Genomic DNA, 26,457 nt, shown 5'->3' with positions numbered 1-26,457 from the left:
ACAATTGCTAAGTTATAGAACAAAAAAATTACTGGCCCATATTAAAGTATTGGTGTTTATTATTCCTTAGTGCGGCCACCGCTGCTAAGGAATAATAACCGGGATATGTCAAATGCAGAGGATAATTTCACCACACCTAGTGTGTGTGTGACTATCGTTGGGACTTTAACTGTAACTTTTATGGCAGTCACTCACTCTGTCTCGTGCACAGATACAAAAGCAGTCCATGAGAAGCAGCGAAAAATTTGCACTCATGTTGTTGTTATTATAGGTACTGTATACCGGTGCATTCAATGATAGCTAACAATAACCATCAAACAACACCCAAAGCTTATGCGCCTGCATGTGTTATGTACAAAATGTACATAGTTACATCATTATGTTCTAAAAGCCGTAAGAGGGCGGCATAAAACGCTTAAAATACATTGGAAAGTTAGCACACTCGAGGCATCTGTGTAAATGTTGCAAACAGACCCTTTAACAGAGAAAATATACAAACCTTAAATTATTAAATGTAAACTAACTAAATATTGTGAGTATCAACACGTTAGAAACATGGTTTAAATGAATTATTTTGTCCTACTCCTTTTCAGACATGTTGAATTGTGCATACGTAATCACACCATGCTGCTTAAAGGCCTACTGAAATGAGATTTTCTTATTTAAACCGGGATAGCAGGTCCATTCTGTGCGTCATACTTGATAATTTGGCGATATTGACATATTTTTACTGAACGGATTTAGGAGAGAACACACAGTGGATAATACAAATAATAACAGAAGAAATGAACAAATTAAAAAAATGGTTTGACAAAAACAGACTATCATTGAATCTCAGTAAAACTAAAATAATGCTATTTGGTAACAGTAGAAAAGAAAGTCAAACACAAATACAAATAGACGGAATAGAAATTGAAAGAGTAAATGAAACCAAATTTCTAGGTATAATGATTGATGATAAATTGAACTGGAAATCTCATGTAAAAAATATACAACATAAAGTTGCAAGAAATACATCAATAATGAATAAAGCCAAATATTTTCTAGACCAAAAATCACTTTATATTCTCTACTGCTCACTAGTGTTACCATATCTGAGTTACTGTGTAGAAATATGGGGTAATAATTACAAAAGTACACTTCATTCACTAACAGTGTTACAAAAAAGATCAGTTAGAATAATACATAATGTTGGATATAGAGAACATACAAACCCTTTATTTATTGAATCAAAGATACTGAAATTCCACGACATAGTGGAATTGCAAACAGCTAAGATTATACACAAAGCAAACTATAACCTGCTTCCCAAGAATATACAAAAATTCTTCTCAACAAAAGAAGAGAAATATAATCTTAGAGAAAAATGTAATTTAAAACATTTGTATGCAGGTACAACACTTAAAACCTTCAGTATATCAGTATGTGGAATTAAATTATGGAATGGATTAAGCAAAGCAATCAAACAATGTACTAATATGATCCATTTCAAGAAACTCTTCAAACTGGAAGTGTTAACAAAGTACAAAAATGAAGAACCATGATAAACATTCTGATTTTACTCACACATTCATTTTCAAAGTAATCTGATTTATCTCATCGTATGGATTAAAATTTAAGCAATTATTTATTTATTTATTTATTTGTATTGTGATTACTTATTACTTATGGAGTATACATTGTGAATACATTGAGAACAGGAAGTGAACAAAAGTTTTAGCAACTGTTATGTAAAGAAAAGGGGTAGGATTAAATAAGCTCTGCTTCTTCCTCCTCCTTTTCGAACATGTTGGAAAGAGAAACTGGAAATTGTGATGTATCATGTTGTATGCTTGCATGTTCGAAATAAACTCAAACTCAACTCAAACTCAAACTCAACATCGACAATAAAGTTTGCAACTTTTGGTCGCAAATAAAAAAGCCTTGCTTTTACCGGAAGTAGCATACGATGTGCGCATGACGTCACTGGTTGTAGGGCTTCTCACATCCTCACATTGTTTATAATCATAGCCTCCAGCAGCAAGAGCTATTCGGACCGAGAAAGCGACGATTTCCCCATTAATTTGAGCGAGGATGAAAGATTTGTGGATAAGGAAAGGAAAGTTAGAGTGAGGCACTAAAAAAAAAAAAAAGAAAAGGCGACGGCTCCAGGCGGCGGCAGTGTGAGCGTTTCAGATGTAATTAGACACATTTACTAGGATAATTCTGGAAGATCCCTTATCTGATTATTGTTTTATTAGTGTTTTAGTGAGATTGTAAAGTCATACCTGAAAGTCAGATGGCTGTGGTGAACACCAGTGACTCTGACAGAAGCCAAGATCACAGCTGCCTTTTTGAGCTGCAGGATGAGGTCGCGTAATCCACTGAAGTCTCCGGTAAGAGCCGACTTAATATCACAATTTTCCCATCCAAAAACTTGCTGGTTGACGTAGAGAAACATGTTCGCTCGACCGGTCTGTGTTAAAGCTTCACAACAAACAAACACCGGCTGTGTTTCGGTGCTAAAGGCAGCTGCAATCCACCGCTTTCCACCAACAGCATTCTTCTTTATAGTCTCCATTATTAATTGAACAAATTACAAAAGATTCAGCAACACCGATGTCCAAATTACTGTGTAATTATGCGGTGAAAAGAGATGACTTTTAGCCGTTAGTGGTGCTGGGCTAAAATGTCCCCTCGGACCAATAACGTCACAAACACGCGTCATCATGCGGGTCATCATTCCGCAACGTTTTCAACAAGATACTCCGCGGAAAATTTAAAAATTGTAATTTAGTAAATTAAACCGGCCGTATTGGCATGTGTTGCAATGTTAAGATTTCATCATTGATATATAAACTATCAGACAGCGTGGTCGGTAGTAGTGGGTTTCAGTAGGCCTTTAATGTAACTTATTAAAGCATGTCAGAGACAAAAAAACAACAACCATGCAACATGCACACAGCCTCTTGTTTAGCCACGATGAGGGTCTTCTGTTAGGCTTCCTACTAGCTGCTTTCCCTCTTGTCTACACCATATACACATACAAAATAAAGGCACGGCTATTTGGGACCAAAGCCTCAAATTTGTGTTATTTAATAAAAGAAGAACTACACTGCCAGAGTTAACTTGAAGAAAGATGAATAATTGCTGAGGCAGCATAAATCACCGCTCCGATGCAAATGTGCTTCTGTGATACACATCAGACAAGCCCATGTAGGATGATGGGGAAGTGAAGTGTCAAAATATGATGATACACTCTGCTATGTGAGGGTATGTACAATACAAAACTAACAAAAAAATATTTATCAATATTTATTTAAATAACATCTGCTGCTTAATGCTAAAAAAAAGGCAATGTTGAAAACCTCCTGCAATCAAATGTCACCCCTTTCATGTTGTCGTTGAATATCTTAAAAGGCATAATGAAGTGTGTCCTTGTATAGTAAAAGGAAAACAGCTCTAAAGTGATGGGTTCAACCCAGCAGAAAGAGGGGCTGTAAACATGACAAATGCCTGCTATTGATTTGAGCTTTAATTACTCCATGCAGCACTGACAAAGCCTGTCTGATGCCGTTGTGAAGTGTAAATGGAACAAATGACACTTGGTTGCGCATAAGAAACTGACAGCATCGGCAGTTTGCATTGTTTACTTTGCTAATCCCAAAATATGTGCACTAAAAGGGAGAGTAAAATACTTTTACGTAGTCAAATATTAAGCAACAATATCAATATTTTCTTCAAAGATAAGATAATCTTGTATATGTTTCTAGGTCATGCTAATGTAGATATCACACATGCTTTATTTTCTTCCCGGTGATTACAGCATCCAATTTACCAAGAACGTCCGACTCTCATCTTTCTATTTGCCTGGGACCATTGTTGTTATATTATCAAATTTTGTCAAGTGAAAAGACTAAAGCCCTTTTTTGCTTGGCTAACTCTTATCTGGCTAATGGGAGTTGTCTCTGCGACTTCTAATTCTTAAATTGTCGCACACCAACAACTTCTTTAAAGTTGCTGCACTTGGATGCATGTCGGCTTAAGCTCCATTGCCTTTTCTTGTTTTGAACTAATGCATTCTTGATCACCGTTTAATGAAACTATATACCACATGGCGATTTCACATTAGATAAGCCATGTGAAACCCCCATCAGCAAAGAGGCTCTGGATGGGGCTGACAATCCTGCAGATGAAAACCTTTCAATAAACGGGGATTGCTTTCTGACTGTTCCCAGCATCTTTAATTCCACGATCCAGGTTGTATTCTTATCCCCACGGAAGTTGACAATGCGGACCCACAGGTAACAAGCAAGGCCAGACAAAAGACGTGAACAACTATGAGATGTCATTTGTGGGAAATGCATTTAAACAAGATTGACCATGGCCTGTAGCTTTAATTGCCCATGGCTTTTTTGTCTGTATCTTCAGGTTGGGTGGGGGGAGCATTGTAACCAACAATGTTGAATGCTATAATCCACAAATAAATGAATCATGTTTTTTAAAACCAAGTTCACACTGATTAGTCACAATACGTCTTGTGTTTAACTGAGGAGGCAATTGTGTTTCGCCCAAACGTGTCACTCAGCATTTCTATTTTCTTCTCCAGGTGCATTATAGACAGTTATTAATATAAGAGTGCAAGGTGCTCATCAGGTCACTATAATAATTATATTACAATATGATACAGTTTAATAATATCCTCATATAACTATAATATACTTATCAGCTAATTGTCTTTGTTTGATATCTGTATTTTATATTATTTATTAGGGATGTGAATCTTACAAAACTCACGATTCAATTTGATTGCAATTCTTGGGGTTAGGATTTGATTTAGAATCGATTCTCAATACAAATCGATTCCCTATTCAAACCAATTCTTGCAATATAATATGTGATATTATAAAACCTTTTCAAAACAGGTTACAAAAGCTCATTTTGGCTACTGATGCACTGCGAGCACTGAGATGGACTAAGAAATGTATGTGAGTATTTTTTTAAACATTTTTAACTGATTCAGAATTATAATAAATAAGAATCACGATTTATGATCAATTTATGATTTACCCCTATTATTCATAGGGCTGTCAATGTTAACGCATTAATCGCGATTAATCAGAAAACATTTGCATTTATCATGTATACACAGACTAGTCACATAATTTGTATTGAGCGTGCATGGTATTTTGCATCGATGGTTACCTGAAAGGCGGGCGGGGATGTTATACAGTCGGTGATCCAGTCAATGCATAAGTCAGTGCAAAAATGAGTGGAGAGACCCTGACTGGTTTGTTTACTTATAAATTTCATATCAAAATACACCCCGTCGGGACTTAAGATACAAAACTGCAAAATTTTTGAGCAAATAAATTACTTGCATTCAAGTAAAACATTTTTAATACGTTACTGTGTGATATTTTGACAATACAATTGCATTTGAGTCAAAATATTTGGGTCTTTTTTAAAGTTAAATTAAATTATGCTAGCAAGTAAGATAATACAATTAATCACAAATCAAAATTCCAAAGGTGAATTACTCATTGACAGCTCCACTGTGATTATCTAACCAAGAGGTCAAACAACTGTACAATCACTTTTAAAATAATTGGTAACTACTGTAAGTGCACGTCGAATACAGAAATTGAACAATTATCATTATTTTATGAAAACTGGATAAGGGGTAGCTTCATCCTACTCTACAGGGGTTTAACTTAAGGTATGGCAGCCATATCTGGCCCGCAACATCGTTTTATAAGGCCCTCAAAAGCTTAGAAATGACGTGTGTCAATAAAGCACTTATTTTTTACTTAATGTAGTCGTTCTTTCCATTTTGACAGAAAAAATACATGTATTGCATGCAACTGCATGTTTTTTTAACTTGAATTTGATCTGATTGTGCAACAAACTTATTAACACATAATCCAAAAGTGTTTACAATATGTTAAAATAAAATACTGAAGTATCTGCTTGTCTTGTCACCCTGACTTATGATTTAAAAGCAAGTTATCTATCAATTTGTACGTACAATATGTATAATCAAATGCATAAGCAATTATGTGATAAACACGAGGCAATTATACATTAACATTCAGATACAGTATACTTACTGTTACAAGCAGACCTATCTGTCCCTCAATGAAAACAAATTTGACACCCGTGTCCTACTCCACCCCTGTCCTATTCCTTTTCCAAAATTTGGAATTGTCCCAGTGTAATTTGGACATCATAATACAGTACATTTTGGAGAAATTGCATGCTTGTGACTTTACAGTATTTGCAAATGCATTGTACAATTTTCCATTATTTTCACACTAAAGTCGTGTTTTCTACGTATTGTAACATAGTTATAATACTACTGCTTCTTGGTTTGCAAGAATCCACTGCATTTACTAATGTGATAAACTATTTTTGATTTTACCTCGGCCCTGCGATGAAGTGGCGACTTGTCCAGGGTGTATCCCAACTTCCGTGCTGTCAGGGGAGGCAAGTGAGGCAGTGCCTCACCTGCTACCAGGTGGCTTAACCATGAGATGTTCCAAAACAAAGTTAATACAATAAAATAGGTTTTAATACTTCTCTTTTGGTTTATGCTTTCTATGTGATTTTGGTGTGGTTCCTGTATAGTTTGATAATTTTCATGGTCAAAAATCGCGGAAATTCCATGATTCCTGATTAAAACAATGCAGCAGATGAGAAGTGAGGCAGACACAGGCGGTGCCTCCACGGTTAAACACAGTGTGCATTGGGCGTGGGCGTGCGAGGGGGCACATGCTTGTTGCCACGTAGAAAAGGCAGGTCTTGAGGCAGAAGTGGGGGGCTCAAGCTAGCAAACACAGGTCTCTCCAGCGGAAGCCAGCATTTTTTTCTTTTCTTTTTTTTTAAACCGTATGTATAACAAACATGATTTTTTTATTAGAGTAAGCCAGCGTTTGTGGGTGTTTTTTGTCAGATGCAAAAATATTGTTTAATTTCTTGGAATGAAATTAAATTAAATGAATGTTTCTGCCAATATGGAGGATTATATACTGTATCCAAGATTTAATACTTCTCTAAACTGGACTTGAAGACAAAATGAATGCGATCATACAAAGTACGTTTTCATGGAGGATAGCTATTGGTGTCTCAGATACAAATACAGAAAGGTAAATTACACTCACAATACTTGATTTATTTTGTTGAAAGCAAATTGGACCAAAAAGTATTTAATAAAAGCTTTATTAAATACCCTTTGGACCCATTTATCATATCCTAATATCATTATGATAACGTTTTTATGAAAGTGAATAACTCCCTTTTTTTCCCTGTTACTCTAATGTGCAACCTAAATCAACAATGACTAGAGCTGCAGATATGAATTCAAGTAAAAGTAAAGAAAACAAGTATTTATGCCTCACCTGGTGTTTAGTTCACCGCACGTCACTGCACCTGAATGCAGCTGAGATAGGCTCCAGCGACCCCAATAGGGACAAGGGGTAAAAAAATGGATGGATGGATGGATTTTACAGTGTTTTACTGTTGCTAATTAACAAATGCTTGTCGTAGTTTCTACGGTCATTTTTTTACAGTGTGTCTTTAAGTTGAAAAGGAGTGGTAAAGAGACACATGGTGGCCACAATAATTCATTACATTTAGCTTATGACACAGTTGAGTGACGTGGACACATTTGTTACTAGATACTTTCTAATATACTTAGAGAGTTTGTATGTGTAAGTAATATGTATTAGGGTTGTACGGTATACACGTATTAGTATAGTACCGCGATACTAATGAATCATATTCGGTACTATACCACCTTGGAAAAGCCCCGGTCCGCCGACCCGCCCTCGCCCCGTCGTCATCAAGCCGTGTCATTGCTGGTTTACGAGCAGACGAGCATGTTCAGCAGTGCACAGTCACAGAGTACGTACAAGCAGACAGTGTGTGGACAGAAAAGGGAGAACAGATGCATTTTGGCTTAAAAACTAACAATAAAGGTGAAGTCATAAAACCTCAAATGCCCACCGGAAGAGATGCTTTAAGAAATGGCTAGCTAACTAGCAGCTCAAGTCCAGCCCCTGTGGGCAGTGTTTTAGCTACTTCTAAACTACTAATCCTCGCCTCCATGGCGACAAATAAAGTGAGTTTCTTACAAGTATCATCCCTGCAGGACGAGGAACAGCTAAACATGCTTAACTACACACCGTAGCTCACCCTGAAAGTTCCTGAATGTAAACAAACGCCATTGGTAGGTCCACACCTAACGTCCACTGTAATTATACCAAGTACAGTAGCGTATCTAGTCGATACTACTATGATTACGTCGATATTTTTTGGCATCACAACATCTTCTTTGTTTTTTGTTTTATTTATATAATGTTTATAAACTCAGGAAATATTTCCCTGGACACATGAGGACTTTGAATATGACCGATGTATGGTCCTGTTACTACCTGGTATCGGATTGATACCCAAGTGCATGGTATCATCCAAAACCAATGTAAAGTATCAAACAACAAAAGAATAAGTGATCATTACATTTAACAAAAGTGTAAATTGAACATGTTGAAAGAGAAAGTAAGCAGATATTAACAGTAAATTAACAAGTAGTTTAATAATTCATTTTCTACTTGTCCTTAATGATTTTGACAAAATAATAGAATGGAAAATGACACAATATGTTACTGCATACGTCAGCAAACTAATTAGGAGCCTTTGTATGCTTACTTCAGGGGTGTCCAAAGTGCGGCCCGGGGGCCATTTGTGGCCCGCAGCGCGATTTTTATTGGCCCGCGACACATTCTGTAGACAAACTAAACAGGTCCCAAATTACAAGAAAAAACTATGAAAAACTCAACGGGACCAAATCCTCCAAAAATGGGACCTGAAAACCAAAACGTCCGACAACCTGAGCGTCTTACTGAATAAGGTCTTTGATGACTTCCGTGTGCCCTGTCATGAAAAGGTGTACACATTTCTTTGTTTTTGAGTGTACTAAAGCCCTCAAAAGCGCTTCAGTTGATGGTACAATAGCAATATTAGTAAATACAAGCTTCCTGTAGAGCACAGTTAACATGAATACAAATAAAATCGTTATTAAAATAATCATGAATGATTTTATTGCCTTGTTATCATAACACAAAGCTAAGATGTAGAAGTGTTTCTCAAATGTTAGCGTATGTTCACCTACATTGTTTTGGTTTGAGTATTTGTTCATATACAAAATGTATAAAAGTGGCCCTTGCATCCTTCAATTTGTCTCTATGTGGCACTCGCTGGAAATTGTTTGGACACCTCCCTTAATAACAAACTTTAAAAATCCAGCATATGCATTTGAGATAAGTTTCATATAAAGTATACATATGACAGCAGTGCGTGCGTCTGTGTTTGTGCCTTTAAAAGGTGGTGCCTTTTTGCCGAGTGATATGTGACATCAGCAGGTCCACGCTCCATCTGAGTCTCACAGGAATTTTAGCTTGAGCTGTTTTTGTTAGCTTAGCGGGCTAGCAGGGGCAACTCTTTTGACACTTTTGGTGGATTGCGTTACCTCTGCTTAATAAATAGATTGAATGAGCTTCCATGGCTGCATGTTCTTGTCAATAAACGGATGGCAAGTATGCTACTTCAATCACTGATTTGTTGTTCAATATTCCCTCCGACCCTTGTATTTGCAGGCGCGCTGTGCAGTTTGTGTCAAGTTTTAAGGCGGTGAAAAAAACATTGTCTTTTACTGACCGGTTCCTCCAACGTAGATCTTCTTTCTTCCATGTTGGAAGACTGAGTGTGTGAGTCAGAAGGGGCACAAACAGGGTGATCGGCGACATTTCCGCATCAATCACTTGTCTATTTGGTTATTATTATGGTTTAAGTTTATTTCAAACATGCTATACAGATGAGCAAACATTTTATTCTAGTTCATTAAAAGTTGGATGTATTTATTTTAAGAGCAAAATTAAAAGGTTAATATCTGAATTTGCATGTGAGCTACTTTTTTTAAATACTCACACAACCTATTTTTAGTCGCAAGTGCGAGTAAAATGCTCGCACTGTACAGCTCTGAAGTGTACTTAATGAAGCGTCTCAGATATATTTGACACTTGTATTGTCCAACCTCTGTGTTTTCTTACATGCAAACAGTACGTTTTGACTGCAGGTGCTATTCTGATTTCAAATGTTTGTGAATGTGTCACACCATACGTCAACTATTAGCACCAATGTAGGTGCATGTGGAAATGATCACAAAGACCATCTCATTACTAACTTCTAAATACTTTCTACAAGGCAATTGGTTTCTTTTCCAATGTCATTCTGAACATGTGGCCCTGCGGTGAGGTGGCGACTTGTCCAGGGTGTACTCGCCTTCCCCCCGATTGTAGCTGAGATAGGCACTAGCGCCCCGCCCCCCATCCCCAAAAAGGAATAAGCGGTTGAAAATGGATTGATAGATTCTGAACATGTGTCACCCTTCTACTTTATTCCTCTCTCTTGCTCCTTTAATTTGAGGGATGTGCTGCATTATAGAGACGCACATTACTTCCTTTTCGGCATCCCTGATTTCAGTCTATTGTAAAGATGATTCCAGTGATATAAGTACAATAAAAAAATTAATTAAATAAAAATTATTAAACTTTTTTTTTATTAAACTTTTCTCCAGCGTTTGCAACGGCTTTGACAATTTTTTATGGTGACAAATTGTTTTCAAGTGAATTAGAAACCGTAGGAGAACAGGATGATGGGAATGCTAAAGCATTATTTGTCAAGAATACTGCACATGACAACATCAAGCGTCATTTAGAATTAAATATCGTATATCAAAACAGCATGGTTGCCCTTTTCAAGTATTTATTTTTATTTATATACGTATATATATATATATATATATATATATATATATATATATATATATATATATATATATATATATATATATATATATTTATATACACACACACACACACACAAATATATGTATATATATATATATATAGATGTGTGTATATATATATACACACATATATATGTATATATATATGTATGTATGTATATATACATATATATATATATACATATATATATATATCTATATATATATATATACACACATATATACATGTATATATGTATATATATATATATATACACACACACACACATCTATATATGTATATATATATATGCATATATGTATATATATATATATATATATATATATATATGTATATATATACACACATATATATATATATACATATATTTGTGTGTGTGTGTGTGTGTATATAAATACATATATATATACGTATATAAATAAAAATAAATACTTGAAAAGGGCTAACCATGACTTAGCTGTTTTGATCCATCCATTTCTACCACTTATTCCCTTTTGGGGTCACCTATCTGGCGCCTATCTCAGCTACAATCGGGCAGGAGGCGGGGTACACCCTGGACAAGTCGCCACCTCATCGCAGGGCCAACACAGATAGACAGACAACATTAACACTCACATTCACACACTAGAGACAATTTAGTGTTGCCAATCAATTTATCCCCAGGTGCATGTCTTTGGAAGTGGGAGGAAGCCGGAGTACCCGGAGGGAACCTACGCAGTTACGGGGAGTACATGCAAACTCCACACAGAAAGATCCTGAGCCTGGGATTGAACCCAGGACTGCAGGACCTTCGTATTGTGAGGCAGATGCACTAACCTCTTTTCCACCGTGAAGCCCTATATATATATATATATATATATATATATATATATATATGTATATATACACATATATATATATATATGTATGTATATATACACATATATATATATATATATATATATATATATATGTATATATACACACACACACACACACATACAAACCCCGTTTCTATTTGAGTTGGGAAATTGTGTTAGATGTAAATATAAACGGAATACAATGATTTGCAAATAATTTTCAACCCATATTCAGTTGAATATGCTACAAAGACAACATATTTGATGTTCAAACTGATAAACATTTTTTTGTTTGCAAATAATCATTAACTTAAGAATTTGATGCCAGCAACACGTGACAAAGAAGTTGGGAAAGGTATTAATAAATACTGATAAAGTTGAGAAATGCTCATCAAACACTTATTTGGAACATCCCACAGGTGTGCAGGCTAATTGGGAACAGGTGGGTGCCATGATTGGGTATAAAAGCAGCTTCCATGAAATGCTAAGTAATTCACAAACAAGGATGGGGCGAGGGTCACCACTTTGTAAGCAAATTGTCGAACAGCTTTAGAACAACATTTCTCAACGAGCTATTGCAAGGAATTTAGGGATTTTACCATCTACGGTCCGTGAAATCATCAAAAAGTTCAGAGAATCTGCAGAAATCACTGCACGTAAGCCATGATATTACGGAGCTTCGATCCCTCAGGCGGTACTGCATCAAAAACCGACATCAGTGTATAAAGGATATCACCATATGGCCTCAGGAACACTTCATAAAACCACTGTCAGTAACTACAGTTGGTTGTTACATCTGTAAGTGCAAATTAAAACTCTACTATACAAAGCAAAACCCATTCATCAACAATACCCAGAAACACCGCTGGCTTCGCTGGGCCCGAGCTCATCTAAGATGGACTGATGCAAAGTGGAAAAGTGTTCTGTGGTCTGGTGAGTCCAGATTTCAAATTATATTTGGAAACTGTGAACGTGGTGTCCTCCGGAACAAAGAGGAAAATAACCATCCGGATTGTTATAGACGCAAAGTTCGAAAGCCAGCATCTGTGATGGTATGGGGGTGTTTTAGCGCCCAACGCATGGGTAACATACACATCTGTGAAGGCACCATTAATGCTGAATGGTCCACACAGGTTTTGGAGCAACATTTATTGTCATCCAGGCAACGTTATCATGGACGCCCCTGTTTATTTCAGCAAGACAATGCCAAGCCGCGTGTTACAACAGCATGGCTTCGTAGTAAAAGAGTGCGGGTACTTTCCTTGCCCGCCTGCAGTCCAGACCTGTCTCCCATCGAAAATGTGTGGCGCATTATGAAGCGTAAAATAAGACAGGGGAGACCCCGGACTGTTGAACAATTGAAGCTCTACATAAAACAAGAATGGGAAAAAATTCCACTTTCAAAGCTTCAACAATTAGTTTCCTCTGTTCCCAAACGCTTATTAAGTCTTGTTAAAAGAAAAAGTGATGTAACACATTGGTGAACATGCCCTTTCCCAACTACTTTGGCATGTGTTGCAGCCATGAAATTTTAAGTTAATTATCATTTGCAAAAAAAAAAAAAATTTGAGTTTGAACATCCAATATCTTGTCTTTGTAGAGCATTCAACAGAATATGGGTTGAAAAGGATTTGCAAATCATTGTTTTCCATTTATATTTACATCTAACACAATTTCCCAACTCATATGGAAACAGGGTTTGGATATATATATATATATATATATATATATACACACATACACATATATACATGCATATATGTATATACAAACACACATATACATACATATATATATATACACTATGTATTTATGTATGTATGTATATATGTATATATATATACATATATACATACATACATGTATATATATATTAATGCCTGCAAATACGTATATATATATATATATATATATATATATATATATATATATATATATATATATATATATATATATATATATATATATATATATATATATATATATTTGCAGGCAGCATACCCCTCCCCCTTCAAGCTGTCCTGGATGAACTGAAATTTTTTTTTTCCAATCATTTTGGAACTTGCAAGCGTACATCTTCTTACTCGTCGTCGCCATGTCTCTTCTTTGTTCTTCTGCTTCGTCTCTGTTATGTTTTTGGACATTACTACTTGCCATAGTTTTGAAGCAATGCATGATGGGAATCCGGATGTTGTGTGTCAGTGTATTAACGTGCCGGCTGGAATAAACACACGCTGAGAAATAGCTCCGTGCCTGCCTACTTTATGGGTTATAGATAAACCTATGGATAACGGAGACATATATAACAGGTTAGGGAGGACGCTTAAGGCAGTACCTTTAAGGCACACCCCCAATATTGTTGTCAGGGTGGAAATCGGGAGAAATTTGGGAGAATGATTGCCCCGGGAGATTTTCAGATACACTTGTGTTTAAACGCCTTGAACACAGGCCTTGTGTCCCAGAAAAAAAATATTTTACAAATAGTAGTAACATTCCTGAGGTATTGCATGAAGGTGGTTCAAATTGAAATATGTATTCTCATTGACTCACCTTTTTCAACAATACAATCTGCTATTGTTATCAATAATAAAACTAATAATGGATTAGATTTATATAGCGCTGTAGACACTCAAAGCGCTTTAAAGAGAAGTGAGGACCCATCATTCATTCACACCAGGTGGTGGTAGGCTACTTTCATAGCCAGAGCTGCCCTGGGGTAGACTGACTGAAGCGTGGCTGCCGGTTTGCGCAGACAGCACCTCCGACCACCACCTATCATTCATTCACCAGTGTGAGAAGCACTGGGGGCAAGGGTGAAGTGTCCTGCCCAAGGAGACAAAGGCAGTGATTTGGATGGTAAGAGGCGGGGAGCGAACCTACAACCCTCAGGTTTCTGGCATGGCCGCGATACCCACTACGCCATGCCGCCCTAAAGTTGCCACACTGTCAACTTTGGATGGTAAGAGGCGTGGAGCGAACCTTCAACCCTCAGGTTTCTGGCATGTCCGCGATACTCACTACGCCATGCCGCCCCAAAGTTGCCACACTGTCAACTTTTTTTCCTTCGCACGCTAACACTTGGCTTCCAGAGGCTCAATCAGGTACACGACTTCTCCAATGACGCTGTTTATTTTTTTCAATGTCAATCAATTAATGTTTACTTATATAGCCCAAAATCATGAGTGTCTCACAGGGCTGCAAAAGCCACAATGACATCCACAGCTCAGATCCCACATCAGAGCAAGGAACAACTCAACCCAATGGGACAATGAGAAACCTTGAGGGGACCGCAGATGTGGGGACTTTGCCTTCTGGACATCAGCCATAGTGATAATGGACAACTTCCTTATATGTCTTTTTTGCGTCTCTTAAAACTGGGTAGGTTTACTTAATGAAGTATCCCGTGTGACACCTTTTAAAGTGACATTTGTAGGGACAAGTTTATACTTTATAACAAAACAAGGTTAACTATTCACCTTAAGGTGGCACTGCATGGGTGCTTGGCTAGCTATTTCCAAGCTGGTGAGTTTCTCAATGCCTGTTCCAGTCACGTCTGGTTTAACTGGTGACGCCAGTCCTTTACCTTTACGTCTAAAGGCCGACTTCATTTGACACACATTTAAAGACATTGAGCTCTGTGAACCAGACTTTAAATGTTTGTGTATCACAAACAAACACTTGTCTCTATTTAATGAAACAAAGCCCCTTGTAATGTGTGGAGGAATAACACACGGGTGAACCAACGCCCCATGAACATCAGGAAGCAGCAGATGTAGTTGAAACAAACGCTCGCTCTATTTGATTAATTTCACTCTGCAAAGTAATTACAAAAAATTATTTGGCTGTGAAACGTCTTCTGTGACTCCTTATTCTCAGTGGGAGTGTGGTCGTATAGACTGACATGTTTTGGAACGTGTCAGTGGGGGAGAGAGGATCAGCAACTCAAGGCAAAGCCAATGGCGACGGTCAGGCTGGTGAAAGGGCGCCATCTGGCGGTGATGAAGCTACAGAACAAGTGATGCAGAAAGACTGCAAACAATTTGTGCAAGAAATATGTGACTAAATGAAAGGGACAAGGATGATGGGGGCTAAAACAAAAATGAAAGTGAAATGTGTGCACCAAATTATGTGGTGATTTGGCCAAGCAATCTAAAGTTACAGTGAGTGTTCTAATAAAGTGCATTGAGGTGTGTGAGAAATTTCAAGTCAATCAGACTTATTGAGGTCAGTCACACTCTGGGGTTTTGTAACAGCACTGCCTTATTGTGAGTTTGTCAGAAAAAAATAATAGCACAGAGAATACAGTTATAGGGCATGTTTTGAAAAATGTTCACCCTTATGTACTGTATGTGTGTACATGTATTCGCCGCTCGCTGGATCTAAGAGTGTTCACATTGGCTACCCCTGTGGTAAATTTTAAATGTGTTATATAAACAAAGTTGATTTGATTCACTTCACTACGAAGCCACGCCGCTTAATGGAATCGGTGCATTACGGCTATCGTAGTTATTAGTAGATATATTATCTGGCGTTTTGTTATGCAATATTATACAAAACCGACTTTTCTTACCTATTGGTACATGCTGATGTGTATTTGGGATCTGCATAAGTACCGAAAATTTGCAGGCGCCCCCTTTATTAATAAGCTTCTTTTTTTCTCTACCCTGTTGTTGTGAGACATTGATCTTCCTCTGTTGCCATTTTTAATATAAAGTAGCGTACAGCTCTAACTTATATCTTAGACTCACAATGGAAAAGCTAACAACTACCGTTACAACAAAGATGACGGGTAGAAGACACTGTCGAATTGGAACCACGTAAATAAGACCCATCCATCCATCATCTTCCGCTTATCCGAGGTCGGGTCGCGGGGGCAACAGCCTAAGCAGGGAAACCCAGACTTCCCTCTCGCCAGCCACTTCGTCTAGCTCTTCCCGGGGGATCCCGAGGCGTTCCCAGGCCAGCCGGGAGACATAGTCTTCCCAACGTGTCCTGGGTCTTCCCCGTGGCCTCCTACCGGTTGGACGTGCCCTAAACACCTCCCTAGGGAGGCGTTCGGGTGGCATCCTGACCAGATGCCCGAACCACCTCATCTGGCTCCTCTCGATGTGAAAGAGAAGCGGCTTTACTTTGAGTTCCTCCCGGATGGCAGAGCTTCTCACCCTATCTCTAAGGGAGAGCCCTGCCACCCGGCGGGGGAAACTCATTCCGGCCGCTTGTACCCGTGATCTTATCCTTTCGGTCATGACCCAAAACTCATAACCATAGGTGAGGATGGGAACGTAGATCGACCGGTAAATTGAGAGCTTTGCCTTCCGGCTCAGCTCCTTCTTTACCACAACGGATCAGTACAACGTCCGCATTACTGAAGACGCCGCACCGATCCGCCTGTCGATCTCACGATCCACTCTTCCCTCACTCGTGAACAAGACTCCTAGGTACTTGAACTCCTCCACTTGGGGCAGGGTCTCCTCCCCAACCCGGAGATGGCATTCCACCCTTTTCCGGGCGAGAACCATGGACTCAGACTTGGAGGTGCTGATTCTCATTCCGGTCGCTTCACACTCGGCTGCGAACCGATCCAGCGAGAGCTGAAGATCCTGGTCAGATGAAGCAATCAGGACCACATCATCTGCAAAAAGCAGAGACCTAATCCTGCGGTCACCAAACCGGAACCCCTCAACGCCTTGACTGCGCCTAGAAATTCTGTCCATAAAAGTTATGAACAGAATCGGTGACAAAGGACAGCCTTGGCGGAGTCCAACACTCACTGGAAATGTGTTCGACTTACTGCCGGCAATGCGGACCAAGCTCTGGCATTGATCGTACAGGGAACGGACCGCCACAATAAGACAGTCCGATACCCCATACTCTCTGAGCACTCCCCACAGGACTTCCCGAGGGACACGGTCGAATGCCTTCTCCAAGTCCACAAAGCACATGTAGACTGGTTGGGCAAACTCCCATGCACCCTCAAGAACCCTGCCGTGAGTATAGAGCTGGTCCACAGTTCCACGACCAGGACGAAAACCACACTATTCCTCCTGAATCCGAGGTTCGACTATCCGGCGTAGCCTCCTCTCCAGTACACCTGAATAAACCTTACCGGGAAGGCTGAGGAGTGTGATCCCACAATAGTTGGAACACACCCTCCGGTCCCCCTTCTTAAAGAGAAGAACCACCACCCCGGTCTGCCAATCCAGAGGTACCGGCCCCGATGTCCACGCGATGCTGCAAAGTCTTGTCAACCAAGACAGCCCCACAGCATCCAGAGCCTTAAGGAACTCCGGGCGGTTCTCGTCCACCCCCAGGGCCTTGCCACCGAGGAGCTTTTTAACTACCTCAGCGACCTCAGCCCCAGAAATCGGAGAGTCCACCACAGATTCCCCAGTCACTGCTTCCTCATAGGAAGACGTGTTGGTGGGATTGAGGAGGTCTTCGAAGTATTCCTTCCACCTATCCACAACATCCGCAGTTGAGGTCAGCAGAACACCATCCGCACCATACACGGTGTTGATAGTGCACTGCTTCCCCTTCCTGAGGCGGCGGACGGTGGTCCAGAATCGCTTCGAAGCCGTCCGGAAGTCGTTTACCATGGCTTCCCCGAACTCCTCCCATGTCCGAGTTTTTGCCTCCGCGACCGCTGAAGCTGCACACCGCTTGGCCTGTCGGTACCTGTCCACTGACTCCGGAGTCCATCCATCCATCCATCATCTTCCGCTTATCCGAGGTCGGGTCGCGGGGGCAGCAGCCTAAGCAGGGAAGCCCAGACTTCCCTATCTCCAGCCACTTCGTCTAGCTCTTCCCGGGGGATCCCGAGGCGTTCCCAGGCCAGCCGGGAGACATAGTCTTCCCAACGTGTCCTGGGTCTTCCCCGTGGCCTCCTACCAGCTGGACGTGCCCTAAACACCTCCCTAGGGAGGCGTTCGGGTGGCATCCTGACCAGATGCCCGAACCACCTCATCTGGCTCCTCTCGATGTGAAGGAGCAGCGGCTTTACTTTGAGTTCCTCCCGGATGGCAGAGCTTCTCACCCTATCTCTAAGGGAGAGCCCCGCCACCCGGCGGAGGAAACTCATTTCGGCCGCTTGTACCCGTGATCTTATCCTTTCGGTCATGACCCAAAGCTCATGACCATAGGTGAGGATGGGAACGTAGATCGACCGGTAAATTGAGAGCTTTGCCTTCCGGCTCAGCTCCTTCTTCACCACAACGGATCGATACAACGTCCGCATTACTGAAGACGCCGCACCGATCCGCCTGTCGATCTCACGATCCACTCTTCCCTCACTCTTGAACAAGACTCCTAGGTACTTGAACTCCTCCACTTGGGGCAGGGTCTCCTCCCCAACCCGGAGATGGCACTCCACCCTTTTCCGGGCGAGAACCATGGACTCGGACTTGGAGGTGCTGATTCTCATTCCGGTCGCTTCACACTCGGCTGCGAACCGATCCAGTGAGAGCTGGAGATCCCGGTCAGATGAAGCCATCAGGACTACATCATCTGCAAAAGCAGAGACCTAATCCCGTGGCCACCAAACCGGAACCCCTCAACGCCTTGGCTGCGCCTAGAAATTCTGTCCATAAAAGTTATGAACAGAATCGGTGACAAAGGACAGCCTTGGCGGAGTCCAACCCTCACTGGAAACGTGTTCGACTTACTGCCAGCAATGCGGACCAAGCTCTGACACTGATCGTACAGGGAGCGGACTGCCACAATAAGACAGTCCGGTACCCCATACTCTCTGAGTACTCCCCACAGGACTCCCCGAGGGACACGGTCGAATGCCTTCTCCAAGTCCACAAAGCACATGTAGACTGGTTGGGCAAACTCCCATGCACCCTCAAGAACCCTGCCGAGAGTATAGAGCTGGCCCACAGTTCCACGACCAGGACGAAAACCACACTGTTCCTCCTGAATCCGAGGTTCGACTATCCGCCGAAGCCTCCTCTCCAGTACACCTGAATAAACCTTACCGGGAAGGCTGAGGAGTGTGATCCCACGATAGTTGGAACACACCCTCCGGTCCCCCCTTCTTCTGCCAGACGTTCCCAGCAGACCCTCACAATGCGTTTGGGCCTCCCAGGTCTGTCCGGCATCCTCCCCCACCATCGCAGCCAACTCACCACCAGGTGGTGATCGGTAGAAAGCTCCGCCCCTCTCTTCACCCGAGTGACCAAAACATAAGGCCGCAAATCCGATGACACAACTACAAAGTCGATCATGGAACTGCGGCCTAAGGTGTCCTGGTGCCAAGTGCACATATTGACACCCTTATGTTTGAACATGGTGTTTGTTATGGACAAACTGTGACGAGCACAAAAGTCCAATAACAAAACACCACTCGGGTTCAGATCCGGGCGGCCATTCTTCCCAATCACGCCTCTCCGGGTTTCACTGTCGTTGCCAATGTGAGCGTTGAAGTCTCCCAGTAGGACAAGGGAATCACCCGGGGGAGCACTTTCCAGTACTCCCTCGAGGGTGGGTACTCTGAACTGCTGCTTGGTGCATAAGCACAAACAACAGTCAGGACCCGTCCCCCCACCCGAAGGCGGAGGGAGGCTACCCTTTCGTCCACTGGGTTGAACTCCAAGGTACAGGCTTTGAGCCGGGGGGAAACAAGAATTGCCACCCCAGCCCGTCGCCTCTCACTGCCGGCAATGCCAGAGTGGAAGAGGGTCTAATCCCTCTCGAGAGAAGTGGTTCCAGAGTCCTTGCTGTGCGTCGAAGTGAGTCCAACTATATCCAGCCGGAATTTCTCGACTTCGCGCACTAGCTCAGGCTCTTTCCCCACCAGTGACATGACGTTCCACGTCCCAAGAGCTAGCTTCTGTAGCCGAGGATCGGACCGCCAACTGCCCTGCCTTCGGCTGCCGCCCAGCTCACATTGCACCCGACCTCTATGGCCCCTGCTATGGGTGGTGAGCCCATTGGAGGGGTGACCCACGTTGCCTCTTCGGGCTGTGCCCGGCCGGGCCCCATGGGAACAGGCCCGGCCACCAGGCGCTCGCCATCGTGCCCCACCTCCGGGCCTGGCTCCAGAGGGGGGCCCCGGTGACCCGCGTCCGGGCGAGGGAAATCTGGGTCCATGCTTTTTCTTCTTCATAGAGGTCTTCGAGCTGCTCTTTGTCTGATCCCTCACCTAGAACCTGTTTGCCTTGGGAGACCCTACCAGGGGGCTTTATGCCCCCGGACAACATAGCTCCTAGGATCATTGGGACACGCAAACTCCTCTACCACGATAAGGTTGCAGCTCAGAGAGGAGCATAAATAAGACCGCCCACAAAATTACGCATCTTGAAGAGGCGGTCTGGAAGCAGCCTGAAGATGGTCTGTATAACATAGTCTATGCACAATGTTGGCCTTAAGAACCACCATTATATGTATTGTGTTTTAAATGTAGAAAGAAAAATCATAATACCCTGTAAAGCCCTTTGTTGCCTCTTATAATCCGGTACACCTTTTTCAAGAAAATAAACCTGAATAGACTTGCTCATCGGGAGTGTGCCTTATAATCTGGTGCGCCCTATGGCACATAAAATACAGTAGTTTATCCAGTATACTGATATTTTTGAATTGGACAACTACTCGCACCAAAAAGCCTTGCCAAAATTGGGCAAGTTTGCACTCGACAAAACTCTGCTGCAAAAAAATCTATGGTGAGTAAAATGTTTATTGGAATCCCTATTATAATATAAGTTACACATTCATCTGCGAGTCTGTCAAATATCTTTTGAATTGATCAATTTACACACTGATTTTTTGGATCACCGAGTACCTGGCCGTTTGTTTTGTGACTCGAATATGAGCAGCCATGTTTACTCAAATTTTCTGTTACTTCCAACACTCATTTAATGAATTTAATCAATTAAAAATGCACCATATTGATAAAACCGTTTTCTGTTCCTCTGTTTAAAAAAAAGGTGTCCATTGATACCAACATTCACAGCTAAAATCTTGAACCCTACTGACTTTGTATTGAAGGGACTGACTATAAATCACTGCATTTTTACAGGTTTCAAAAGTCCATAACTTCTTTAATACTCTATCAGAGGAAAATTATACTTATATCATTGGAATCATCTTTACAAGACCTGTCTAATAATACTGGTTTGATGAAAATCATTTTTTTATTGGATTTTACACACATCTTATGTGTGCAAAGGTGTCCTATTTTTTCCATACGACTGAAATGAATGAGCATATTTGTAAAGTTGATGCATTGCAGAATCAACAAGCCTTAAATTATGCACCTGAATATATATGGGTTACTTAATGCAAATAAACATATTCCTAATCTTCACATTACAGGACATGTGATCTAATCGTCACTAGTCAAAAATGTACACATTTTGGTGCAAAGAGTTAAGCAGTGTTTTGTAAGTAGATTGCAATGCAAAGATTGCACTGCATTATACTGGGAAGTGTTTAGATGTTGGTTGGTAGGATAATAGGAACAGATGTCAGTATAAAGGAAACTAAAACCACTATAGTAAACTGTGTCAATCAAAACTAAGCTTTAATATGTCTGTGGATGCAATACTGTATTTTGACAAAGCTCATAGTCTTTTCCCTAAAATACCTTCTGGATTGACAATAAAACATTTTAAAATGATGCTATGACTTCCAATTCTAGAACGTTCAATCCATAGTTGTTGACGGAAGAGAAACTCAAAAATATAGATATGCAAAATGGCGTGAGTCCTTAAAGCTCTGGCTGGCACACACATGTGTGTCGATGCTTTTGAATTAGGCTATGTCTACACAAAGCTGGACAACCCCATTAAACGAATAATTATTTAGCCTAAGCCCTGTTTCAGCCACACTAAACCATCGTTTATGGTACCCCTCTTCGGACAATTTTTTACACGGGTAAGTGTGCCGTGTATTTCTTGAATCTCCGGCTCTTGGCTTTGTATGGACTCATTGATCGTTTACAAACTGAATTTGGAGAAGAAATGACTTGAGAAAAAACGTCCCACAGCCAGCTTCATAATAAAGCGGTTTCGTAACTCGAGCTAACCACTGGAAATATGAAAGCAAGTCATCCAGAAAGGCCCGTGTTTCTTTTTCCGTCTGTACAGACGCTTGAGGAAATTACACATGAACACCTTAAGAGAAAGCGATGATTGCAGCTATTTCAGATACAACACTTTTCAGACGGCAAGAGAACTTTCTAATGTCCAGGTCAGCTGTGATCCTACTTACCGAAAAACTTCATCCATTTGTCGAAGGAGAGACAATAAGAATGCGGGCTCCCGTGGCTGTAATAAAAAAGGTAGTGCGGCCGTCGAGGGAAGAAAACGGCGAATGCTTTTGGACTGGCAAAGCAGACTATCAGTTATTGTCCAGCATGCATGTCGCGCACTCAACGTCTAAGTTGGGCCTGGGCAATTATTTTGACCTGGGGGCCACATTTGGAGAAAAAAATCCATCCATCCATCCATTTTCTACCGCTTATTCCCTTAAATGTGCCGGTATATCTATTTTTACAAACACTAATACAAAACCTCACAATATTGTCTGATTGAATGCTAAAAACATTATGACAAACCGCCTTAACAACGTAATGGAATTTTACATTTTTATTTGAACGATAAAACACCTAATATTGACAATATATGAATGTCACACCCCCCTTTCGATCGACACATTTTAGAATTAAGTGAAACACAACAAAAATGCAACAAACAAAATATGAACGCGAAGGGTACAAAATAAACCCAGCTACAATCTGATATATCTGATACATTTTCAATGGGAGACAGGTCTGGACTGCAGGCGGGCCAGGAAAGTACCCGCACTCTTTTTTATGAAGCCAAGCTGTAGTAACACGTGCTGAATGTGGCTTGGCATTGTCTTGCTGAAATACGCAGGGGCGTCCATGAAAAAGGCGGCGTTTAGATGGCAGCATATGTTGTTCCAAAACCTGTATGTACCTTTCAGCATTAATGGTGCCTTCACAGATGTGTAAGTTACCCATGCCTTGGGCACTAATGCACCCCCATACGCTGGCTTTTAAACTTTGCATCGATAACAATCTGGATGGTTCGCTTCCCCCTTTGGTCCGGATGACACGATGTCAAATATTTCCAAAAAACATTTGAAATGTGGACTCGTCAGACCACAGAACACTTTTCCACTTTGCATCAGTCCATCTTAGATGATCTCAGGCCCAGAAAAGCCTGCGACATTTCTGGATGTTGTTGATAAATGGCTTTCGCTTTGCATAGTAGAGCTTTAACTTGCACTTACAGATGTAGCGACAAACAGTATTTAGTGAGAGTGGTTTTCTGAAGTGTTACTGAGCCCATGTGGTGATATCCTTTGGAGATTGATGTCAGTTTTGGATACAGTGTCGTCTGAGGGATCGAAGGTCACGGACATTTAATGTTGGTTTCCGGCCATGCCACTTACGTGGAGTGGTTTCTCCAGATTCTCTGAACCTTTTGATGATAATATGGACCATAGATGTTGAAATCCCTAAATTTCTTGCAATTGCACTTTGAGAAACCTTGTTCTTAAACTATTTTGACTATTTGCTCACGCAGTTGTGGACAAAGGGATGTACCTCGCCCCATCCTTTCTTGTGAAAGACTGAGCATTTTTTAGGAAGCTGTTTTTATACCCAATCATGGCACCCACCTGTTCCCAATTAGCCTGCACACCTGTGAGATGTTCCAACTAAGTGTTTGATGAGCATTCCTCAACTTTATCACTATTTTTTGCCACCTTTGCCAACGTCTTTGTCACGTGTTGCTGGCATCAAATTCTAAAGTTAATGATTATTTGCACAAAAAAAAAAATTGTTTATCAGTTTGGACATCAAATATGTTGTCTTTGTAGCATATTCAACTGAATATGGGTTGAAAATGATTTGCAAATCATTGTATTCCGTTTATATTTACATCTAACACAATTTCCCAACTCATATGAAAACGGGGTTTGTAAAAAACATTATTTGGGAATATCCGGCAGGCCAGATTGAAAAGCTTAACGGGCTGCATGTGGCTCCTGGGCCTTAATTTGCCCAGGTCTGGTCTAGGTCCACAGTATATAAAGTCACGGGAAATGAATGGACAATGAAGGTGAAGGCAATAGAGTGAGTGTCCTGACCAGATATCTAGATCCCTAGATTTTGTCAGGCTGGCCCCTGACAGTTTGTTGGTGTTCTAGTTTTTTCCCCGTGTGTGTAGTATTTCCTGTCAGCGCTCTTATTTTGTTGGTTTCCTGTCATTCTCCCTGAGTGCTGTTTCCCCTGAGCTGCGGCTGATTGGCACCTGGCCACACCTGGAGTCAATCAGCCCGCTCCTATTTTTACCTGCTTTTGTCCTCCAGTCAGTGCTGAATTATTGTCATGTATTGTCGCTCCTTCCGTGTCGTGTCTCTGCAGCGTAGCGGTAAACTACAAACCCTGTTTCCAAATGAGTTGGGAAATTGTGTTAGATGTAAATATAAACGGAATACAATGATTTGCCAATCCTTTTCAACCCATATTCAATTGAATGCACTACAAAGACAAGATATTTGATGTTCAAACTCATAAACATTATTTTTTTTGCAAATAATAATTAACTTAGAACCTCATGGCTGCATCACGTGCTAAAGTAATTGGGAAAGGACATGTTCACCACTGTGTTGCATCACCTTTTCTTTTAACAACACTCAATAAATGTTTGGGAACTGAAGAAACTAATTGTTGAAGCTTTGAAAGTGGAATTCTTTCCCATTCTTGTTTTATGTAGAGCTTTAGTCGTTCAACAGTCCGGGGTCTTCGCTGTCGTATTTCACGCTTCATAATGCGCCACACATTTTCCATGGGAGACAGGTCTGGACTGCAGGCGGGCCAGAGAAGTACCCGCACTCTTTTACTACGAAGCCACGCTGTTGTAACACGTGGCTTGGCATTGTCTTGTTGAAATAAGCAGGGGCGTCCATGATAACCTGGACAAGTTTCCACATCATCGCAGGCATTCGTATCAGTGACGTTATAATACTTACCTTCTTGAAAAGCAGTCTTTTGGGATTCGCCTGCAGAGTCCCCACAATGTTAGGTAATCTTATGCTCCGACTTTTTAAAAGGTCATTGACGCTACATCCGGCACTTCTCACGACAAAAAAAAACAACAAAAAAAACACGTATCATTAGGGGGAATACGGTCATTTGAATACGTTTTACATAAAATAGTCATTTACTAAGTGTTAGAAAGGAATGGTTTGAGTGAACAGTCACGACGAAATGTAGTTTCGAAACGTGTGCCTCGAGCTAACAAACTTCAATGCTGCCTTCAATTCACATACCGTATACTGACCGTCAAGCCTTTAAGCTGGCCTACAACAAAGCATTAGCTGGGAGTGGGTGTCGTTGTCATGGTAGAAAGTGAAATGCTATTACCCCCTGACCTGCCTAATTTCCCTTTTTTGGACTTTTCAAAAGTTGTGTTTCTTTCCACTGTGTCCCGTGAATCGACCGCGCTGTCGGATTGTCAATCTTCCTGGAGTAGTTGCCAGGTAACAAGGGCCTGTGCGGCGTTCACGAACCAACAGTGAAGATGGGGAAATTCTTTATAGTCGTTCCAAAAGTGATTTACGTCACTGTAGCGCATGTATCGATCAAAAACAGCACTTGTATTAATTATTTAAAAACATTGCATTTTAAGAATAGCGTAAACTAACCAAGACATACAGTGACGATATGATTATTATTATTATATTTTTTTACACTATGCATGAAATGTCCTACATCACGTTTACTCAACAGTAAATATAGTACT

At 40.9% G+C, this 26,457-nt stretch overlaps 1 protein-coding gene across 2 annotated transcripts in view; it reads right to left on the bottom strand.

Annotated features, from left to right (window-relative positions):
- klhl14 (kelch-like family member 14) overlaps nt 1-26,202 on the bottom strand; it is a 111,635-nt gene extending 85,433 nt beyond the window's left edge. Inside the window, exons 1-2 of one of the 2 annotated variants that reach the window (XM_061920496.1) lie at nt 25,996-26,202; nt 25,685-25,787 (exon numbers count right to left, since the gene is read on the bottom strand). The gene's annotated coding sequence lies outside the window, so the exon portion shown is untranslated. Of the gene's footprint in view, nt 1-25,684 lie in introns of both variants that reach the window. The other variant, XM_061920495.1, reaches the window with a different exon arrangement.
- Nucleotides 26,203-26,457: the final 255 nt, after the last annotated feature.

The sequence above is a fragment of the Nerophis ophidion genome, linkage group LG14, assembly GCF_033978795.1.
Source record: "Nerophis ophidion isolate RoL-2023_Sa linkage group LG14, RoL_Noph_v1.0, whole genome shotgun sequence".
In the NCBI taxonomy this organism is placed as follows: domain Eukaryota; kingdom Metazoa; phylum Chordata; class Actinopteri; order Syngnathiformes; family Syngnathidae; genus Nerophis; species Nerophis ophidion.
This window is presented reverse-complemented; position numbering and strand designations above follow the sequence as displayed.